The sequence below is a fragment of the Macaca mulatta genome, chromosome 14 (assembly GCF_049350105.2).
Source record: "Macaca mulatta isolate MMU2019108-1 chromosome 14, T2T-MMU8v2.0, whole genome shotgun sequence".
NCBI lineage: Eukaryota > Metazoa > Chordata > Mammalia > Primates > Cercopithecidae > Macaca > Macaca mulatta.
In genome coordinates, this window is record NC_133419.1 from 65,422,774 (window position 1) to 65,445,552 (window position 22,779).

Consider the following 22,779-nt stretch of genomic DNA (forward strand, 5'->3'; position numbering starts at 1 on the left):
CTATGGTGGAAAAGGAAATATCCTCAGATGAAATCTGGAAAGAAGCTTTCTGAGAAACTGCTTAGTGTTCTGTTAATTCATCTCACAAAGTTACATCTGTATTTCGTGGATCTCCTTGCTAGCCTTATTTCTGTGGAATCTGAGAACAGATATTTCGGATCCCTTTGAAGACTATAGGGCCAAAGGAAATATCCTCCGATAACAAAGAGAAAGAAGCTTTCTGAGAAACTTCTTTGTGTTCTGTGAAATCATCTGACAGAGTTACAGCTTTCCCCTCAAGAAGCCTTTCGCTAAGACAGTTCTTGTGGAATTGGCAAAGTGATATTTGGAAGCCCATAGAGGGCTATGGTGAAAAAGGAAATATCCTCAAATGAAATCTGGAAAGCAGCTTTCTGAGAAACTGCTTAGTGTTCTGTTAATTCATCTCACAGAGTTACATCTGTATTTCGTGGATCTCTTTGCTAGCCTTATTTCTGTGGAATCTGAGAACAGATATTTCGGATCCCTTTGAAGACTATAGGGCCAAAGGAAATATCCTCCGATAACAAAGAGAAAGAAGCTTTCTGAGAAACTTCTTTGTGTTCTGTGAAATCATCTCACAGAGTTACAGCTTTCCCCTCAAGAAGCCTTTCGCTAAGACAGTTCTTGTGGAATTGGCAAAGTGATATTTGGAAGCCCATAGAGGGCTATGGTGAAAAAGGAAATATCCTCAACTGAAATCTGGAAAGAAGCTTTCTGAGAAACTGCTTAGTGTTCTGTTAATTCATCTCACAGAGTTACATCTGTATTTCGTGGATCTCTTTGCTAGCCTTATTTCTGTGGAATCTGAGAACAGATATTTCGGATCCCTTTGAAGACTATAGGGCCAAAGGAAATATCCTCTGATAACAAAGAGAAAGAAGCTTTCTGAGAAACTTCGTTGTGTTCTATGAAATCATATCACAGAGTTACAGCTTTCCCCTCACGGAGCCTTTCGCTAAGACAGTTCTTTTGAAATTGACAAAGTGATATTTGGAAGCCCATAGAGGGCTATGGTGAAAAAGGAAATATCCTCAGATGAAATCTGGAAAGAAGCTTTCTGATAAACTGCTTAGTGTCTGTTAATTCATCTCACAGAGTTACATCTGTATTTCGTGGATCTCTTTGCTAGCCTTATTTCTGTGGAATCTGAGAACAGATATTTCGGATCCCTTTGTAGACTATAGGGCCAAAGGAAATATCCTCCGATAACAAAGAGAAAGAAGCTTTCTGAGTAACTTCTTTGTGTTCTGTGAAATCATCTCACAGAGTTACAGCTTTCCCCTCAAGAAGCCTTTCGCTAAGACAGTTCTTGTGGAATTGGCAAAGTGATATTTGGAAGCCCATAGAGGGCTATGGTGAAAAAGGAAATATCCTCAAATGAAATCTGGAAAGAAGCTTTCTGAGAAACTGTTTAGTGTTCTGTTAATTCATCTCACACAGTTACATCTGTATTTCGTGGATCTCTTTGCTAGCCTTATTTCTGTGGAATCTGAGAACAGATATTTCGGATCCCTTTGAAAACTATAGGGCCAAAGGAAATATCCTCCGATAACAAAGAGAAAGAAGCTTTCTGAGAAACTTCTTTGTGTTCTGTGAAATCATCTTACAGAGTTACAGCTTTCCCCTCAAGAAGCCTTTCGCTAAGACAGTTCTTGTGGAATTAGCAAAGTGATATTTGGAAGCCCTAGAGGGCTATGGTGAAAAAGGAAATATCCTCAAATGAAATCTGGAAAGAAGCTTTCTGAGAAACTGCTTAGTGTTCTGTTAATTCATCTCACAGAGTTACATCTGTATTTCGTGGATCTCTTTGCTAGCCTTATTTCTGTGGAATCTGAGAACCGATATTTCGGATCCCTTTGTAGACTATAGGTCCAAAGGAAATATCCTCCGATAAAAAAGAGAAAGAAGCTTTCTGAAAAACTTCGTTGTGTTCTGTGAAATCATCTCACAGAGTTACAGCTTTCCCCTCACGGAGCCTTTCGCTAAGACAGTTCTTTTGAAATTGGCAAAGTGATATTTGGAAGCCCGTAGAGGGCTATGGTGAAAAAGGAAATATCCTCAAATGAAATCTGGAAAGAAGCTTTCTGAGAAACTGCTTAGTGTTCTCTTAATTCATCTCACAGAGTTATATATGTATTTCGTGGATCTCTTTGCTAGCCTTATTTCTGTGGAATCTGAGAACAGATATTTCAGATCCCTTTGAAGACTATAGGGCCAAAGGAAATATACTCCGATAACAAAGAGAAAGAAGCTTTCTGAGAAACTTCGTTGTGTTCTGTGAAATCATCTCACAGAGTTACAGCTTTCCCCTCACGGAGCCTTTCGCTAAGACAGTTCTTGTGGAATTGGCAAAGTGATATTTGGAAGCCCATAGAGGGCTATGGTGAAAAAGGAAATATCCTCAGAGGAAATCTGGAAAGAAGCTTTCTGAGAAACTGCTTAGTGTTCTGTTAATTCATCTCACAGTGTTACATCTGTATTTCATGGATCTCTTTGCTAGCCTTATTTCTGTGGAATCTGAGAACAGATATTTCAGATCCCTTTGAAGACTATAGGGCCAAAGGAAATATCCTCCGATAACAAAGAGAAAGAAGCTTTCTGAGAAACTTCTTTGTGTTCTGTGAAATCATCTCACAGAGATGCAGCTTTCCCCTCAAGAAGCCTTTCTCTAGGATAGTTCTTGTGGAATTGGCAAAGTGATATTTGGAAGCCCATAGAGGGCTATGGTGAAAAAGGAAATATCCTCAGATGAAATCTGGAAAGAAGCTTTCTGAGAAACTGCTTAGTGTTCTGTTAATTCATCTCACAGAGTTACATCTGTATTTCGTGCATCTCTTTGCTAGCCTTATTTCTGTGGAATCTGAGAACAGATATTTCGGATCCCTTTGAAGACTATAGGGCCAAAGGAAATATCCTCCGATAACAAAGAGAAAGAAGCTTTCTGAGAAACTTCGTTGTGTTCTGTGAAATCATCTCACAGAGTTACAGCTTTCCCCTCAAGGAGCCTTTCGCTAAGACAGTTTATGTGGAATTGGCAAAGTGATATTTGGAAGCCCATAGTGGGCTATGGTGAAAAAGGAAATATCCTCAGATGAAATCTGGAAAGAAGCTTTCTGAGAAACTGCTTAGCGTTCTGTTAATTCATCTCACAGAGTTACATCTGTATTTCGTGGATCTCTTTGCTAGCCTTATTTCTGTGGAATCTGAGAACAGATATTTCGGATCCCTTTGAAGACTATAGGTCCAAAGGAAATATCCTCCGATAACAAAGAGAAAGAAGCTTTCTGAGAAACTTCTTTGTGTTCTGTGAAATCATCTCACAGAGTTACAGCTTTCCCCTCACGGAGCCTTTCGCTAAGACAGTTCTTTTGAAACTGGCAAAGTGATATTTGGAAGCCCATAGAGGGCTATGGTGAAAAAGGAAATATCCTCAGATGAAATCTGGAAAGAAACTTTCTGACAAACTGCTTAGTGTTCTGTTAATTCATCTCACAGAGCTACATCTGTATTTCGTGGATCTCTTTGCTAGCCTTATTTCTGTGGAATCTGAGAACAGATATTTCGGATCCCTTTGAAGACTATAGGGCCAAAGGAAATATCCTCCGATAACAAAGAGAAAGAAGCTTTCTGAGAAACTTCTTTGTGTTCTGTGAAATCATCTCCCAGAGTTGCAGCTTTCCCCTCAAGATGCCTTTCGCTAAGACAGTTCTTGGGGAATTGGCAAAGTGATATTTGGAAGCCCATAGAGGGCTATGGTGAAAAAGGAAATATCCTCAGATGAAATCTGGAAAGAAGCTTTCTGAGAAACTGCTTAGTGTTCTGTTAATTCATCTCACAGAGTTACATCTGTATTTCGTGGATCTCTTTGCTAGCCTTATTTCTGTGGAATCTGAGAACAGATATTTCGGATCCCTATGAAGACTATAAGGCCAAAGGAAATATCCTCCGATAACAAAGAGAAAGAAGCTTTCTGAGAAACTTCTTTGTGTTCTGTGAAATCATCTCACAGAGTTACAGCTTTCCCCTCAAGAAGCCTTTCACTAAGACAGTTCTTGTGGAATTGGCAAAGTGATATTTGGAAGCCCATAGAGGGCTATGGTGAAAAAGGAAATATCCTCAAATGAAATCTGGAAAGAAGCTTTCTGAGAAACTGCTTAGTGTTCTGTTAATTCATCTCACAGAGTTACATCTGTATTTCGTGGATCTCTCTGCTATCCTTATTTCTGTGGAATCTGAGAACAGATATTTCAGATCCCTTTGAAGACTATAGGGCCAAAGGAAATATCCTCCGATAACAAAGAGAAAGAAGCTTTCTGAGAAACTTCTTTGTGTTCTGTGAAATCATCTCACAGAGTTACAGCTTTCCCCTCAAGAAGCCTTTCGCTAAGACAGTTCTTGTGGAATTGGCAAAGTGATATTTGGAAGCCCATAGAGGGCTATGGTGAAAAAGGAAGTATCCTCAAATGAAATCTGGAAAGAAGCTTTCTGAGAAACTGCTTAGTGTTCTGTTAATTCATCTCACAGAGTTACATCTGTATTTCGTGGAAATCTTTGCTAGCCTTATTTCTGTGGAATCTGAGAACAGATATTTCGGATCCCTTTGAAGACTATAGGGCCAAAGGAAATATCCTCCGATAACAAAGAGAAAGAAGCTTTCTGAGAAACTTCGTTGTGTTCTATGAAATCATCTCACAGAGTTACAGCTTTCCCCTCACGGAGCCTTTCGCTAAGACAGTTCTTTTGAAATTGACAAAGTGATATTTGGAAGCCCATAGAGGGCTATGGTGAAAAAGGAAATATCCTCAGATGAAATCTGGAAAGAAGCTTTCTGAGAAACTGCTTAGTGTTCTGTTAATTCATCTCACAGAGCTACATCTGTATTTCGTGGATCTCTTTGCTAGCCTTATTTCTGTGGAATCTGAGAACAGATATTTCGGATCCCTTTGCAGACTATAGGGCCAAAGGAAATATCCTCCGATAACAAAGAGAAAGAAGCTTTCTGAGAAACTTCTTTGTGTTCTGTGAAATCATCTCACAGAGTTGCAGCTTTCCCCTCAAGAAGCCTTTCGCTAAGACAGTTCTTGTGGAATTGGCAAAGTGATATTTGGAAGCCCGTAGAGGGCTATGGTGAAAAAGGAAATATCCTCAAATGAAATCTGGAAAGAAGCTTTGTGAGAAACTGCTTAGTGTTCTGTTAATTCATCTCACAGAGTTACATCTGTATTTCGTGGATCTCTTTGCTAGCCTTATTTCTGTGGAATCTGAGAACAGATATTTCGGATCCCTTTGAAGACTATAGGGCCAAAGGAAATATCCTCCGATAACAAAGAGAAAGAAGCTTTCTGACAAACTTCGTTGTGTTCTGTGAAATCATCTCACAGAGTTACAGCTTTCCCCTCAAGGAGCCTTTCGCTAAGACAGTTTATGTGGAATTGGCAAAGTGATATTTGGAAGCCCATAGAGGGCTATGGTGAAAAAGGAAATATCCTCAGATGAAATCTGGAAAGAAGCTTTCTGAGAAACTGCTTAGCGTTCTGTTAATTCATCTCACAGATTTACATCTGTATTTCGTGGATCTCTTTGCTAGCCTTATTTCTGTGGAATCTGAGAACAGTTATTTCGGATCCCTTTGAAGACTATAGGGCCAAAGGAAATATCCTCCGATAACAAAGAGAAAGAAGCTTTCTGAGAAACTTCTTTGTGTTCTGTGAAATCATCTCACAGAGTTACAGCTTTCCCCTCACGGAGACTTTCGCTAAGACAGTTCTTTTGAAACTGGCAAAGTGATATTTGGAGGCCCATAGAGGGCTATGGTGAAAAAGGAAATATCCTCAGATGAAATCTGGAAAGAAGCTTTGTGAGAAACTGCTTAGTGTTCTGTTAATTCATCTCACAGAGTTACATCTGTATTTCGTGGATCTCTTTGCTAGCCTTATTTCTGTGGAATCTGAGAACAGATACTTCGGATCCCTATGAAGACTATAGGGCCAAAGGAAATAACCTGCGATAACAAAGAGAAAGAAGCTTTCTGAGAAACTTCTTTGTGTTTTGTGAAATCATCTCACAGAGTTACAGCTTTCCCCTCAAGAAGCCTTTCGCTAAGACAGTTCTTTTGGAATTGGCAAAGTGATATTTGGAAGCCCATAGAGGGCTATGGTGAAAAAGGAAATATCCTCAGATGAAATCTGGAAAGAAGCTTTCTGAGAAACTGCTTAGTGTTCTGTTAATTCATCTCACAGAGCTACATCTGTATTTCGTGGATCTCTTTGCTTGCCTTATTTCTGTGGAATCTGAGAACAGATATTTCGGATCCCTTTGAAGACTATAGGGCCAAAGGAAATATCCTCCGATAACAAAGAGAAAGAAGCTTTCTGAGAAACTTCTTTGTGTTCTGTGAAATCATCTCACAGAGTTGCAGCTTTCTCCTCAAGAAGCCTTTCGCTAAGACAGTTCTTGTGGAATTGGCAAAGTGATATTTGGAAGCCCATAGAGGGCTATGGTGAAAAAGGAAATATCCTCAGATGAAATCTGGAAAGAAGCTTTCTGAGAAACTGCTTAGTGTTCTGTTAATTCATGTCATAGAGTTACATCTGTATTTCGTGGATCTCTTTGCTAGCCTTATTTCTGTGGAATCTGAGAACAGATATTTCGGATCCCTATGAAGACTATAGGGCCAAAGGAAATATCCTCCGATAACAAAGAGAAAGAAGCTTTCTGAGAAACTTCTTTGTGTTCTGTGAAATCATCTCACAGAGTTACAGCTTTCCCCTCAAGAAGCCTTTCACTAAGACAGTTCTTGTGGAATTGGCAAAGTGATATTTGGAAGCCCATAGAGGGCTATGGTGAAAAAGGAAATATCCTCAAATGAAATCTGGAAAGAAGCTTTCTGAGAAACTGCTTGGTGTTCTGTTAATTCATCTCACAGAGTTACATCTGTATTTCGTGGATCTCTTTGCTAGCATTAGTTCTGTGAAATCTGAGAACAGATATTTCGGATCCCTTTGAAGACTATAGGGCCAAAGGAAATATCCTCCGATAACAAAGAGAAAGAAGCTTTCTGAGAAACTTCTTTGCGTTCTGTGAAATCATCTCACAGAGTTGCAGCTTTCCCCTCAAGAAGCCTTTCGCTAAGACAGTTCTTGTGGAATTGGCAAAGTGATATTTGGAAGCCCATAGAGGGCTATGGTGAAAAAGGAAATATCCTCAGATGAAATCTGGAAAGAAGCTTTCTGAGAATCTGCTTAGTGTTCTGTTAATTCATCTCACAGAGCTACATCTGTATTTCGTGGATCTCTTTGCTAGCCTTATTTCTGTGGAATCTGAGAACAGATATTTCGGATCCCTTTGAAGACTATAGTGCCAAAGGAAATATCCTCCGATAACAAAGAGAAAGAAGCTTTCTGAGAAACTTCTTTGTGTTCTGTGAAATCATCTCACAGAGTTGTAGCTTTCCCCTCAAGAAGCCTTTCGCTAAGACAGTTCTTGTGGAATTGGCAAAGTGATATTTGGAAGCCCATAGAGGGCTATGGTGAAAAAGGAAATATCCTCAGATGAAATCTGGAAAGAAGCTTTCTGAGAAACTGCTTAGCGTTCTGTTAATTCATCTCAAAGAGTTACATCTGTATTTCGTGGATCTCTTTGCTAGTCTTATTTCTGTGGAATCTGAGAACAGATATTTCGGATCCCTTTGAAGACTATAGGGCCAAAGGAAATTTCCTCCGATAACAAAGAGAAAGAAGCTTTCTGAGAAACTTCTTTGTGTTCTGTGAAATCATCTCACAGAGTTACAGCTTTCCCCTCACGGAGCCTTTCGCTAAGACAGTTCTTTTGAAACTGGCAAAGTGATACTTGGAAGCCCATAGAGGGCTATGGTGAAAAAGGAAATATCCTCAGATGAAATCTGGAAAGAAGCTTTCTGAGAAACTGCTTAGTGTTCTGTTAATTCATCTCACAGAGTTACATCTGTATTTCGTGGATCTCTTTGCTAGCCTTATTTCTGTGGAATCTGAGAACAGATATTTCGGATCCCTATGAAGACTATAGGGCCAAAGGAAATATCCTGCGATAACAAAGAGAAAGAAGCTGTCTGAGAAACTTCTTTGTGTTTTGTGAAATCATCTCACAGAGTTACAGCTTTCCCCTCAAGAAGCCTTTCGCTAGGACAGTTCTTGTGGAATTGGCAAAGTGATATTTGGAAGCCCATAGTGGGCTATGGTGAAAAAGGAAATATCCTCAGATGAAATCTGGAAAGAAGCTTTCTGAGAAACTGCTTAGTGTTCTGTTAATTCATCTCACAGAGCTACATCTGTATTTCGTGGATCTCTTTCCTAGCCTTATTTCTGTGGAATCTGAGAACAGATATTTCGGATCCCTTTGAAGGCTATGGGGCCAAAGGAAATATCCTCCGATAACAAAGAGAAAGAAGCTTTCTGAGAAACTTCTTTATGTTCTGTGAAATCATCTCACAGAGTTGCAGCTTTCCCCTCAAGAAGCCTTTCGCTAAGACAGTTCTTGTGGAATTGGCAAAGTGATATTTGGAAGCCCATAGAGGGCTATGGTGAAAAAGGAAATATCCTCAAATGAAATCTGGAAAGAAGCTTTCAGAGAAACTGCTTAGTGTTCTGTTAATTCATCTCACAGAGTTACATCTGTATTTCGTGGATCTCTTTGCTAGCCTTATTTCTGTGAAATCTGAGAACAGATATTTCGGATCCCTTTGAAGACTATAGGGCCAAAGGAAATATCCTCCGATAACAAAGAGAAAGAAGCTTTCTGAGAAACTTCTTTGTGTTCTGTGAAATCATCTCACAGAGTTGCAGCTTTCTCCTCAAGAAGCCTTTCGCTAAGACAGTTCTTGTGGAATTGGCAAAGTGATATTTGGAAGCCCATAGAGGGCTATGGTGAAGAAGGAAATATCCTCAAATGAAATCTGGAAAGAAGCTTTCTGAGAAACTGCTTAGTGTTCTGTTAATTCATCTCACAGAGTTACATCTGTATTTCGTGGATCTCTTTGCTAGCCTTATTTCTGTGGAATCTGAGAACAGATATTTCGGATCCCTTTGAAGACTATTGGGCCAAAGGAAATATCCTCCGATAACAAAGAGAAAGAAGCTTTCTGACAAACTTCGTTGTGTTCTGTGAAATCATCTCACAGAGTTACAGCTTTCCCCTCAAGGAGCCTTTCGCTAAGACAGTTTATGTGGAATTGGCAAAGTGATATTTGGAAGCCCATAGAGGGCTATGGTGAAAAAGGAAATATCCTCAGATGAAATCTAGAAAGAAGCTTTCTGAGAAACTGCTTAGCGTTCTGTTAATTCATCTCACAGAGTTACATCTGTATTTCGTGGATCTCTTTGCTAGTCTTATTTCTGTGGAATCTGAGAACAGATATTTCGGATCCCTTTGAAGACTATAGGGCCAAAGGAAATATCCTCCGATAACAAAGAGAAAGAAGCTTTCTGAGAAACTTCTTTGTGTTCTGTGAAATCATCTCACAGAGTTACAGCTTTCCCCTCACGGAGCGTTTCGCTAAGACAGTTCTTTTGAAACTGGCAAAGTGATATTTGGAAGCCCATAGAGGGCTATGGTGAAAAAGGAAATATCCTCAGATGAAATCTGGAAAGAAGCTTTCTGAGAAACTGCTTAGTGTTCTGTTAATTCATCTCACAGAGTTACATCTGTATTTCGTGGATCTCTTTGCTAGCCTTATTTCTGTGGAATCTGAGAACAGATATTTCGGATCCCTATGAAGACTATAGGGCCAAAGGAAATATCCTGCGATAACAAAGAGAAAGAAGCTTTCTGAGAAACTTCTTTGTGTTTTGTGAAATCATCTCACAGAGTTATAGCTTTCCCCTCAAGAAGCCTTTTGCTAAGACAGTTCTTGTGGAAATGATAAAGTGATATTTGGAAGCCCATAGTGGGCTATGGTGAAAAAGGAAATATCCTCAGATGAAATCTGGAAAGAAGCTTTCTGAGAAACTGCTTAGTGTTCTGTTAATTCATCTCACAGAGCTACATCTGTATTTCGTGGATCTCTTTGCTAGCCTTATTTCTGTGGAATCTGAGAACAGATATTTCGGATCCCTTTGAAGGCTATGGGGCCAAAGGAAATATCCTCCGATAACAAAGAGAAAGAAGCTTTCTGAGAAACTTCTTTATGTTCTGTGAAATCATCTCACAGAGTTGCAGCTTTCCCCTCAAGAAGCCTTTCGCTAAGACAGTTCTTGTGGAATTGGCAAAGTGATATTTGGAAGCCCATAGAGGGCTATGGTGAAAAAGGAAATATCCTCAAATGAAATCTGGAAAGAAGCTTTCTGAGAAACTGCTTAGTGTTCTGTTAATTCATCTCACAGAGTTACATCTGTATTTCGTGGATCTCTTTGCTAGCCTTATTTCTGTGAAATCTGAGAACAGATATTTCGGATCCCTTTGAAGACTATAGGGCCAAAGGAAATATCCTCCGATAACAAAGAGAAAGAAGCTTTCTGAGAAACTTCTTTGTGTTCTGTGAAATCATCTCACAGAGTTGCAGCTTTCTCCTCAAGAAGCCTTTCGCTAAGACAGTTCTTGTGGAATTGGCAAAGTGATATTTGGAAGCCCATAGAGGGCTATGGTGAAGAAGGAAATATCCTCAAATGAAATCTGGAAAGAAGCTTTCTGAGAAACTGCTTAGTGTTCTGTTAATTCATCTCACAGAGTTACATCTGTATTTCGTGGATCTCTTTGCTAGCCTTATTTCTGTGGAATCTGAGAACAGATATTTCGGATCCCTTTGAAGACTATTGGGCCAAAGGAAATATCCTCCGATAACAAAGAGAAAGAAGCTTTCTGACAAACTTCGTTGTGTTCTGTGAAATCATCTCACAGAGTTACAGCTTTCCCCTCAAGGAGCCTTTCGCTAAGACAGTTTATGTGGAATTGGCAAAGTGATATTTGGAAGCCCATAGAGGGCTATGGTGAAAAAGGAAATATCCTCAGATGAAATCTAGAAAGAAGCTTTCTGAGAAACTGCTTAGCGTTCTGTTAATTCATCTCACAGAGTTACATCTGTATTTCGTGGATCTCTTTGCTAGTCTTATTTCTGTGGAATCTGAGAACAGATATTTCGGATCCCTTTGAAGACTATAGGGCCAAAGGAAATATCCTCCGATAACAAAGAGAAAGAAGCTTTCTGAGAAACTTCTTTGTGTTCTGTGAAATCATCTCACAGAGTTACAGCTTTCCCCTCACGGAGCGTTTCGCTAAGACAGTTCTTTTGAAACTGGCAAAGTGATATTTGGAAGCCCATAGAGGGCTATGGTGAAAAAGGAAATATCCTCAGATGAAATCTGGAAAGAAGCTTTCTGAGAAACTGCTTAGTGTTCTGTTAATTCATCTCACAGAGTTACATCTGTATTTCGTGGATCTCTTTGCTAGCCTTATTTCTGTGGAATCTGAGAACAGATATTTCGGATCCCTATGAAGACTATAGGGCCAAAGGAAATAACCTGCGATAACAAAGAGAAAGAAGCTTTCTGAGAAACTTCTTTGTGTTTTGTGAAATCATCTCACAGAGTTATAGCTTTCCCCTCAAGAAGCCTTTTGCTAAGACAGTTCTTGTGGAAATGATAAAGTGATATTTGGAAGCCCATAGTGGGCTATGGTGAAAAAGGAAATATCCTCAGATGAAATCTGGAAAGAAGCTTTCTGAGAAACTGCTTAGTGTTCTGTTAATTCATCTCACAGAGCTACATCTGTATTTCGTGGATCTCTTTGCTAGCCTTATTTCTGTGGAATCTGAGAACAGATATTTCGGATCCCTTTGAAGACTATGGGGCCAAAGGAAATATCCTCCGATAACAAAGAGAAAGAAGCTTTCTGAGAAACTTCTTTATGTTCTGTGAAATCATCTCACAGAGTTACAGCTTTCCCCTCAAGAAGCCTTTCGCTAAGACAGTTCTTGTGGAATTGGCAAAGTGATATTTGGAAGCCCATAGAGGGCTATGGTGAAAAAGGAAATATCCTCAAATGAAATCTGGAAAGAAGCTTTCTGAGAAACTGCTTAGTGTTCTGTTAATTCATCTCACAGAGTTACATCTGTATTTCGTGGATCTCTTTGCTAGCCTTATTTCTGTGGAATCTGAGAACCGATATTTCGGATCCCTTTGTAGACTATAGGGCCAAAGGAAATATCCTCCGATAACAAAGTGAAAGAAGCTTTCTGAGAAACTTCGTTGTGTTCTGTGAAATCATCTCACAGTGTTACAGCTTTCCCCTCACGGAGCCTTTCGCTAAGACAGTTCTTGTGGAATTGGCAAAGTGATATTTGGAAGCCCATAGAGGGCTATGGTGAAAAAGGAAATATCCTCAGAGGAAATCTGGAAAGAAGCTTTGTGAGAAACTGCTTAGTGTTCTGTTAATTCATCTCACAGTGTTACATCTGTATTTCATGGATCTCTTTACTAGCCTTATTTCTGTGGAATCTGAGAACAGATATTTCAGATCCCTTTGAAGACTATAGGGCCAAAGGAAATATCCTCCGATAACAAAGAGAAAGAAGCTTTCTGAGAAACTTCTTTGTGTTCTGTGAAATCATCCCACAGAGTTGCAGCTTTCCCCTCAAGAAGCCTTTCTCTAGGATAGTTCTTGTGGAATTGGCAAAGTGATATTTGGAAGCCCATAGAGGGCTATGGTGAAAAAGGAAATATCCTCAGATGAAATCTGGAAAGAAGCTTTCTGAGAAACTGCTTAGTGTTCTGTTAATTCATCTCACAGAGTTACATCTGTATTTCGTGCATCTCTTTGCTAGCGTTATTTCTGTGGAATCTGAGAACAGATATTTCGGATCCCTTTGAAGACTATAGGGCCAAAGGAAATATCCTCCGATAACAAAGAGAAAGAAGCTTTCTGAGAATCTTCGTTGTGTTCTGTGAAATCATCTCACAGAGTTACAGCTTTCCCCTCACGGAGCCTTTCGCTAAGACAGTTCTTTTGAAATTGGCAAAGTGATATTTGGAAGCCCATAGAGGGCTATTGTGAAAAAGGAAATATCCTCAGATGAAATCTGGAAAGAAGCTTTCTGAGAAACTGCTTAGTGTTCTGTTAATTCATCTCACAGAGTTACATCTGTATTTCGTGGATCTCTTTGCTAGCCTTATTTCTGTGGAATCTGAGAACAGATATTTCGTATCCATATGAAGACTATAGGGCCAAAGAAATATCCTCCGATAACAAAGAGAAAGAAGCTTTCTGAGAAACTTCTTTGTGTTCTGTGAAATCATCTCACAGAGTTACAGCTTTCCCCTCAAGAAGCCTTTCGATAAGACAGTTCTTGTGGAATTGGCAAAGTGATATTTGGAAGCCCATAGAGGGCTATGGTGAAAAAGGAAATATCCTCAGATGAAATCTGGAAAGAAGCTTTCTGAGAAACTGCTTAGTGTTCTGTTAATTCATCTCACAGAGTTACATCTGTATTTCGTGGATCTCTTTGCTAGCCTTATTTCTGTGGAATCTGAGAACAGATATTTCGGATCCATATGAAGACTATAGGGCCAAAGGAAATATCCTCCGATAACAAAAAGAAAGAAGCTGTCTGAGAAACTTCGTTTTGTTCTGTGAAATCATCTCACAGAGTTACAGCTTTCCCCTCACGGAGCCTTTCGCTAAGACAGTTCTTTTGAAATTGGCAAAGTGATATTTGGAAGCCCATAGACGGCTATGGTGAAAAAGGAAATATCCTCAAATGAAATCTGGAAAGAAGCTTTCTGAGAAACTGCTTAGTGTTCTGTTAATTCATCTCACAGAGTTATATCTGTATTTCGTGGATCTCTTTGCTAGCCTTATTTCTGTGGAATCTGAGAACAGATATTTCGGATCCCTTTGAAGACTATTGGGCCAAAGGAAATATCCTCCGATAACAAAGAGAAAGAAGCTTTCTGACAAACTTCGTTGTGTTCTGTGAAATCATCTCACAGAGTTACAGCTTTCCCCTCAAGGAGCCTTTCGCTAAGACAGTTTATGTGGAATTGGCAAAGTGATATTTGGAAGCCCATAGAGGGCTATGGTGAAAAAGGAAATATCCTCAGATGAAATCTGGAAAGAAGCTTTCTGAGAAACTGCTTAGCGTTCTGTTAATTCATCTCACAGAGTTACATCTGTATTTCGTGGATCTCTTTGCTAGTCTTATTTCTGTGGAATCTGAGAACAGATATTTCGGATCCCTTTGAAGACTATAGGGCCAAAGGAAATATCCTCCGATAACAAAGAGAAAGAAGCTTTCTGAGAAACTTCTTTGTGTTCTGTGAAATCATCTCACAGAGTTACAGCTTTCCCCTCACGGAGCGTTTCGCTAAGACAGTTCTTTTGAAACTGGCAAAGTGATATTTGGAAGCCCATAGAGGGCTATGGTGAAAAAGGAAATATCCTCAGATGAAATCTGGAAAGAAGCTTTCTGAGAAACTGCTTAGTGTTCTGTTAATTCATCTCACAGAGTTACATCTGTATTTCGTGGATCTCTTTGCTAGCCTTATTTCTGTGGAATCTGAGAACAGATATTTCGGATCCCTATGAAGACTATAGGGCCAAAGGAAATATCCTGCGATAACAAAGAGAAAGAAGCTTTCTGAGAAACTTCTTTGTGTTTTGTGAAATCATCTCACAGAGTTACAGCTTTCCCCTCAAGAAGCCTTTCGCTAAGACAGTTCTTGTGGAAATGATAAAGTGATATTTGGAAGCCCATAGTGGGCTATGGTGAAAAAGGAAATATCCTCAGATGAAATCTGGAAAGAAGCTTTCTGAGAAACTGCTTAGTGTTCTGATAATTCATCTCACAGAGCTACATCTGTATTTCGTGGATCTCTTTGCTAGCCTTATTTCTGTGGAATCTGAGAACAGATATTTCGGATCCCTTTGAAGACTATGGGGCCAAAGGAAATATCCTCCGATAACAAAGAGAAAGAAGCTTTCTGAGAAACTTCTTTATGTTCTGTGAAATCATCTCACAGAGTTACAGCTTTCCCCTCAAGAAGCCTTTCGCTAAGACAGTTCTTGTGGAATTGGCAAAGTGATATTTGGAAGCCCATAGAGGGCTATGGTGAAAAAGGAAATATCCTCAAATGAAATCTGGAAAGAAGCTTTCTGAGAAACTGCTTAGTGTTCTGTTAATTCATCTCACAGAGTTACATCTGTATTTCGTGGATCTCTTTGCTAGCCTTATTTCTGTGGAATCTGAGAACCGATATTTCGGATCCCTTTGTAGACTATAGGGCCAAAGGAAATATCCTCCGATAACAAAGTGAAAGAAGCTTTCTGAGAAACTTCGTTGTGTTCTGTGAAATCATCTCACAGTGTTACAGCTTTCCCCTCACGGAGCCTTTCGCTAAGACAGTTCTTGTGGAATTGGCAAAGTGATATTTGGAAGCCCATAGAGGGCTATGGTGAAAAAGGAAATATCCTCAGAGGAAATCTGGAAAGAAGCTTTGTGAGAAACTGCTTAGTGTTCTGTTAATTCATCTCACAGTGTTACATCTGTATTTCATGGATCTCTTTACTAGCCTTATTTCTGTGGAATCTGAGAACAGATATTTCAGATCCCTTTGAAGACTATAGGGCCAAAGGAAATATCCTCCGATAACAAAGAGAAAGAAGCTTTCTGAGAAACTTCTTTGTGTTCTGTGAAATCATCCCACAGAGTTGCAGCTTTCCCCTCAAGAAGCCTTTCTCTAGGATAGTTCTTGTGGAATTGGCAAAGTGATATTTGGAAGCCCATAGAGGGCTATGGTGAAAAAGGAAATATCCTCAGATGAAATCTGGAAAGAAGCTTTCTGAGAAACTGCTTAGTGTTCTGTTAATTCATCTCACAGAGTTACATCTGTATTTCGTGCATCTCTTTGCTAGCGTTATTTCTGTGGAATCTGAGAACAGATATTTCGGATCCCTTTGAAGACTATAGGGCCAAAGGAAATATCCTCCGATAACAAAGAGAAAGAAGCTTTCTGAGAAACTTCTTTGTGTTCTGTGAAATCATCTCACAGAGTTACAGCTTTCCCCTCAAGAAGCCTTTCGATAAGACAGTTCTTGTGGAATTGGCAAAGTGATATTTGGAAGCCCATAGAGGGCTATGGTGAAAAAGGAAATATCCTCAGATGAAATCTGGAAAGAAGCTTTCTGAGAAACTGCTTAGTGTTCTGTTAATTCATCTCACAGAGTTACATCTGTATTTCGTGGATCTCTTTGCTAGCCTTATTTCTGTGGAATCTGAGAACAGATATTTCGGATCCATATGAAGACTATAGGGCCAAAGGAAATATCCTCCGATAACAAAAAGAAAGAAGCTGTCTGAGAAACTTCGTTTTGTTCTGTGAAATCATCTCACAGAGTTACAGCTTTCCCCTCACGGAGCCTTTCGCTAAGACAGTTCTTTTGAAATTGGCAAAGTGATATTTGGAAGCCCATAGACGGCTATGGTGAAAAAGGAAATATCCTCAAATGAAATCTGGAAAGAAGCTTTCTGAGAAACTGCTTAGTGTTCTGTTAATTCATCTCACAGAGTTATATCTGTATTTCGTGGATCTCTTTGCTAGCCTTATTTCTGTGGAATCTGAGAACAGATATTTCGGATCCCTTTGAAGACTATAGGGCCAAAGGAAATATCCTCCGATAACAAAGAGAAAGAAGCTTTCTGAGAAACTTCGTTGTGTTCTGTGAAATCATCTAACAGAGTTGCAGCTTTCCCCTCAAGAAGCCTTTTGCTAAGACAGTTCTTGTGGAATTGTCAAAGTGATATATGGAAGCCCATAGAGGGCTATGGTGAAAAAGGAAATATCCTCAGATGAAATCTGGAAAGAAGCTTTCTGAGAAACTGCTTAGTGTTCTCTTAATTCATCTCACAGAGTTACATCTGTATTTCGTGGATCTCTTTGCTAGCCTTATTTCTGTGGAATCTGAGAACAGATATTTCGGATCCCTTTGAAGACTATATTGCCAAAGGAAATATCCTCCGATAACAAAAAGAAAGAAGCTTTCTGAGAAACTTCTTTGTGTTCTGTGAAATCATCTCACAGAGTTACAGCTTTCCCCTCAAGAAGCCTTTCGCTAAGACAGTTCTTGTGGAATTGGCAAAGTGATATTTGGAAGCCCATAGAGGGCTATGGTGAAAAAGGAAATATCCTCAAATGAAATCTTGAAAGAAGCTTTCTGAGAAACTGCTTAGTGTTCTGTTAATTCATCTCACAGAGTTACATCTGTATTTAGTGGATCTCTTTGCTAGTGTTATTTCTGTGGAATCTGAGAACAGATATTTCGGATCCCTTTGAAGACTATAGGGCCAAAGGAAATATTCTCCGATAACAAAGAGAAAGAAGCTTTCTGAGAAACTTTTTTGTGTTCTGTGAAATCATCTCACAGAGTTAGAGGTTTCCCCTCAAGAAGCCTTTGGCTAAGACAGTTCTTGTGGAATTGGCAAAGTGATATCTGGAAGCCCATAGAGGGCTATGGTGAAAAAGGAAATATCCTCAGATGAAATCTGGAAAGAAGCTTTCTGAGAAACTGCTTAGTGTTCTGTTAATTCATCTCACAGAGTTACATCTGTATTTCGTGGATCTCTTTGCTAGCCTTATTTCTGTGGAATCTGAGAACAGATATTTCGGATTCCTTTGAAGACTATAGGGCCAAAGGAAATATCCTCTGAAAACAAAGAGAAAGAATTTTTCTGAGAAACTTCGTTGTGTTCTGTGAAATCATCTCACAGAGTTGCAGCTTTCTCCTCAAGAAGCCTTTCGCTAAGACAGTTCTTGTGGAATTGGCAAAGTGATATTTGGAAGCCCTTACAGGGCTATGGTGAAAAAGGAAATATCCTCAGAAGAAATCTGGAAAGAAGCTTTCTGAGAAACTGCTTAGTGTTCTGTTAATTCATCTCACAGTGTTACATCTGTATTTCATGGATCTCTTTGCTAGCCTTATTTCTGTGGAATCTGAGAACAGATATTTCAGATCCCTTTGAAGACTATAGGGCCAAAGGAAATATCCTCAGATAACAAAGAGAAAGAAGCTTTCTGAGAAACTTCTTTGTGTTCTGTGAAATCATCTCACAGAGTTGCAGCTTTCCCCTCAAGAAGCCTTTCGCTAAGACAGTTCTTGTGGAATTGGCAAAGTGATATTTGGAAGCCCATAGAGGGCTATGGTGAAAAAGGAAATATCCTCAGATGAAATCTGGAAAGAAGCTTTCTGAGAAACTGCTTAGTGTTCTGTTAATTCATCTCACAGAGCTACATCTGTATTTCGTGGATCTCTTTGCTTGCCTTATTTCTGTGGAATCTGAGAACAGATATTTCGGATCCCTTTGAAGACTATAGGGCCAAAGGAAATATCCTCCGATAACAAAGAGAAAGAAGCTTTCTGAGAAACTTCTTTGTGTTCTGTGAAATCATCTCACAGAGTTGCAGCTTTCCCCTCAAGAAGCCTTTCGCTAAGACAGTTCTTGTGGAATTGGCAAAGTGATATTTGGAAGCCCATAGAGGGCTATGGTGAAAAAGGAAATATCCTCCGATGAAATCTGGAAAGAAGCTTTCTGAGAAACTGCTTAGTGTTCTGTTAATTCATGTCATAGAGTTACATCTGTATTTCGTGGATCTCTTTGCTAGCCTTATTTCTGTGGAATCTGAGAACAGATATTTCGGATCCCTATGAAGACTATAGGGCCAAAGGAAATATCCTCCGATAACAAAGAGAAAGAAGCTTTCTGAGAAACTTCTTTGTGTTCTGTGAAATCATCTCACAGAGTTACAGCTTTCCCCTCAAGAAGCCTTTCACTAAGACAGTTCTTGTGGAATTGGCAAAGTGATATTTGGAAGCCCATAGAGGGCTATGGTGAAAAAGGAAATATCCTCAAATGAAATCTGGAAAGAAGCTTTCTGAGAAACTGCTTGGTGTTCTGTTAATTCATCTCACAGAGTTACATCTGTATTTCGTGGATCTCTTTGCTAGCATTAGTTCTGTGAAATCTGAGAACAGATATTTCGGATCCCTTTGAAGACTATAGGGCCAAAGGAAATATCCTCCGATAACAAAGAGAAAGAAGCTTTCTGAGAAACTTCTTTGCGTTCTGTGAAATCATCTCACAGAGTTGCAGCTTTCCCCTCAAGAAGCCTTTCGCTAAGACAGTTCTTGTGGAATTGGCAAAGTGATATTTGGAAGCCCATAGAGGGCTATGGTGAAAAAGGAAATATCCTCAGATGAAATCTGGAAAGAAGCTTTCTGAGAAACTGCTTAGTGTTCTGTTAATTCATCTCACAGAGCTACATCTGTATTTCGTGGATCTCTTTGCTAGCCTTATTTCTGTGGAATCTGAGAACAGATATTTCGGATCCCTTTGAAGACTATAGTGCCAAAGGAAATATCCTCCGATAACAAAGAGAAAGAAGCTTTCTGACAAACTTCGTTGTGTTCTGTGAAATCATCTCACAGAGTTACAGCTTTCCCCTCAAGGAGCCTTTCGCTAAGACAGTTTATGTGGAATTGGCAAAGTGATATTTGGAAGCCCATAGAGGGCTATGGTGAAAAAGGAAATATCCTCAGATGAAATCTGGAAAGAAGCTTTCTGAGAAACTGCTTAGCGTTCTGTTAATTCATCTCACAGAGTTACATCTGTATTTCGTGGATCTCTTTGCTAGTCTTATTTCTGTGGAATCTGAGAACAGATATTTCGGATCCCTTTGAAGACTATAGGGCCAAAGGAAATATCCTCCGATAACAAAGAGAAAGAAGCTTTCTGAGAAACTTCTTTGTGTTCTGTGAAATCATCTCACAGAGTTACAGCTTTCCCCTCACGGAGCGTTTCGCTAAGACAGTTCTTTTGAAACTGGCAAAGTGATATTTGGAAGCCCATAGAGGGCTATGGTGAAAAAGGAAATATCCTCAGATGAAATCTGGAAAGAAGCTTTCTGAGAAACTGCTTAGTGTTCTGTTAATTCATCTCACAGAGTTACATCTGTATTTCGTGGATCTCTTTGCTAGCCTTATTTCTGTGGAATCTGAGAACAGATATTTCGGATCCCTATGAAGACTATAGGGCCAAAGGAAATATCCTGCGATAACAAAGAGAAAGAAGCTTTCTGAGAAACTTCTTTGTGTTTTGTGAAATCATCTCACAGAGTTACAGCTTTCCCCTCAGGAAGCCTTTCGCTAAGACAGTTCTTGTGGAAATGATAAAGTGATATTTGGAAGCCCATAGTGGGCTATGGTGAAAAAGGAAATATCCTCAGATGAAATCTGGAAAGAAGCTTTCTGAGAAACTGCTTAGTGTTCTGTTAATTCATCTCACAGAGCTACATCTGTATTTCGTGGATCTCTTTGCTAGCCTTATTTCTGTGGAATCTGAGAACAGATATTTCGGATCCCTTTGAAGACTATGGGGCCAAAGGAAATATCCTCCGATAACAAAGAGAAAGAAGCTTTCTGAGAAACTTCTTTATGTTCTGTGAAATCATCTCACAGAGTTACAGCTTTCCCCTCAAGAAGCCTTTCGCTAAGACAGTTCTTGTGGAATTGGCAAAGTGATATTTGGAAGCCCATAGAGGGCTATGGTGAAAAAGGAAATATCCTCAAATGAAATCTGGAAAGAAGCTTTCTGAGAAACTGCTTAGTGTTCTGTTAATTCATCTCACAGAGTTACATCTGTATTTCGTGGATCTCTTTGCTAGCCTTATTTCTGTGGAATCTGAGAACCGATATTTCGGATCCCTTTGTAGACTATAGGGCCAAAGGAAATATCCTCCGATAACAAAGTGAAAGAAGCTTTCTGAGAAACTTCGTTGTGTTCTGTGAAATCATCTCACAGTGTTACAGCTTTCCCCTCACGGAGCCTTTCGCTAAGACAGTTCTTGTGGAATTGGCAAAGTGATATTTGGAAGCCCATAGAGGGCTATGGTGAAAAAGGAAATATCCTCAGAGGAAATCTGGAAAGAAGCTTTGTGAGAAACTGCTTAGTGTTCTGTTAATTCATCTCACAGTGTTACATCTGTATTTCATGGATCTCTTTACTAGCCTTATTTCTGTGGAATCTGAGAACAGATATTTCAGATCCCTTTGAAGACTATAGGGCCAAAGGAAATATCCTCCGATAACAAAGAGAAAGAAGCTTTCTGAGAAACTTCTTTGTGTTCTGTGAAATCATCCCACAGAGTTGCAGCTTTCCCCTCAAGAAGCCTTTCTCTAGGATAGTTCTTGTGGAATTGGCAAAGTGATATTTGGAAGCCCATAGAGGGCTATGGTGAAAAAGGAAATATCCTCAGATGAAATCTGGAAAGAAGCTTTCTGAGAAACTGCTTAGTGTTCTGTTAATTCATCTCACAGAGTTACATCTGTATTTCGTGCATCTCTTTGCTAGCGTTATTTCTGTGGAATCTGAGAACAGATATTTCGGATCCCTTTGAAGATTATAGGGCCAAAGGAAATATCCTCCGATAACAAAGAGAAAGAAGCTTTCTGAGAAACTTCGTTGTGTTCTATGAAATCATCTCACAGAGTTACAGCTTTCCCCTCACGGAGCCTTTCGCTAAGACAGTTCTTTTGAAATTGGCAAAGTGATATTTGGAAGCCCATAGAGGGCTATTGTGAAAAAGGAAATATCCTCAGATGAAATCTGGAAAGAAGCTTTCTGAGAAACTGCTTAGTGTTCTGTTAATTCATCTCACAGAGTTACATCTGTATTTCGTGGATCTCTTTGCTAGCCTTATTTCTGTGGAATCTGAGAACAGATATTTCGTATCCATATGAAGACTATAGGGCCAAAGAAATATCCTCCGATAACAAAGAGAAAGAAGCTTTCTGAGAAACTTCTTTGTGTTCTGTGAAATCATCTCACAGAGTTACAGCTTTCCCCTCAAGAAGCCTTTCGATAAGACAGTTCTTGTGGAATTGGCAAAGTGATATTTGGAAGCCCATAGAGGGCTATGGTGAAAAAGGAAATATCCTCAGATGAAATCTGGAAAGAAGCTTTCTGAGAAACTGCTTAGTGTTCTGTTAATTCATCTCACAGAGTTACATCTGTATTTCGTGGATCTCTTTGCTAGCCTTATTTCTGTGGAATCTGAGAACAGATATTTCGGATCCATATGAAGACTATAGGGCCAAAGGAAATATCCTCCGATAACAAAAAGAAAGAAGCTGTCTGAGAAACTTCGTTTTGTTCTGTGAAATCATCTCACAGAGTTACAGCTTTCCCCTCACGGAGCCTTTCGCTAAGACAGTTCTTTTGAAATTGGCAAAGTGATATTTGGAAGCCCATAGACGGCTATGGTGAAAAAGGAAATATCCTCAGATGAAATCTGGAAAGAAGCTTTCTGAGAAACTGCTTAGTGTTCTGTTAATTCATCTCACAGAGTTACATCTGTATTTCGTGGATCTCTTTGCTAGCCTTATTTCTGTGGAATCTGAGAACAGATATTTCGGATTCCTTTGAAGACTATAGGGCCAAAGGAAATATCCTCTGAAAACAAAGAGAAAGAATTTTTCTGAGAAACTTCGTTGTGTTCTGTGAAATCATCTCACAGAGTTGCAGCTTTCTCCTCAAGAAGCCTTTCGCTAAGACAGTTCTTGTGGAATTGGCAAAGTGATATTTGGAAGCCCTTACAGGGCTATGGTGAAAAAGGAAATATCCTCAGAAGAAATCTGGAAAGAAGCTTTCTGAGAAACTGCTTAGTGTTCTGTTAATTCATCTCACAGTGTTACATCTGTATTTCATGGATCTCTTTGCTAGCCTTATTTCTGTGGAATCTGAGA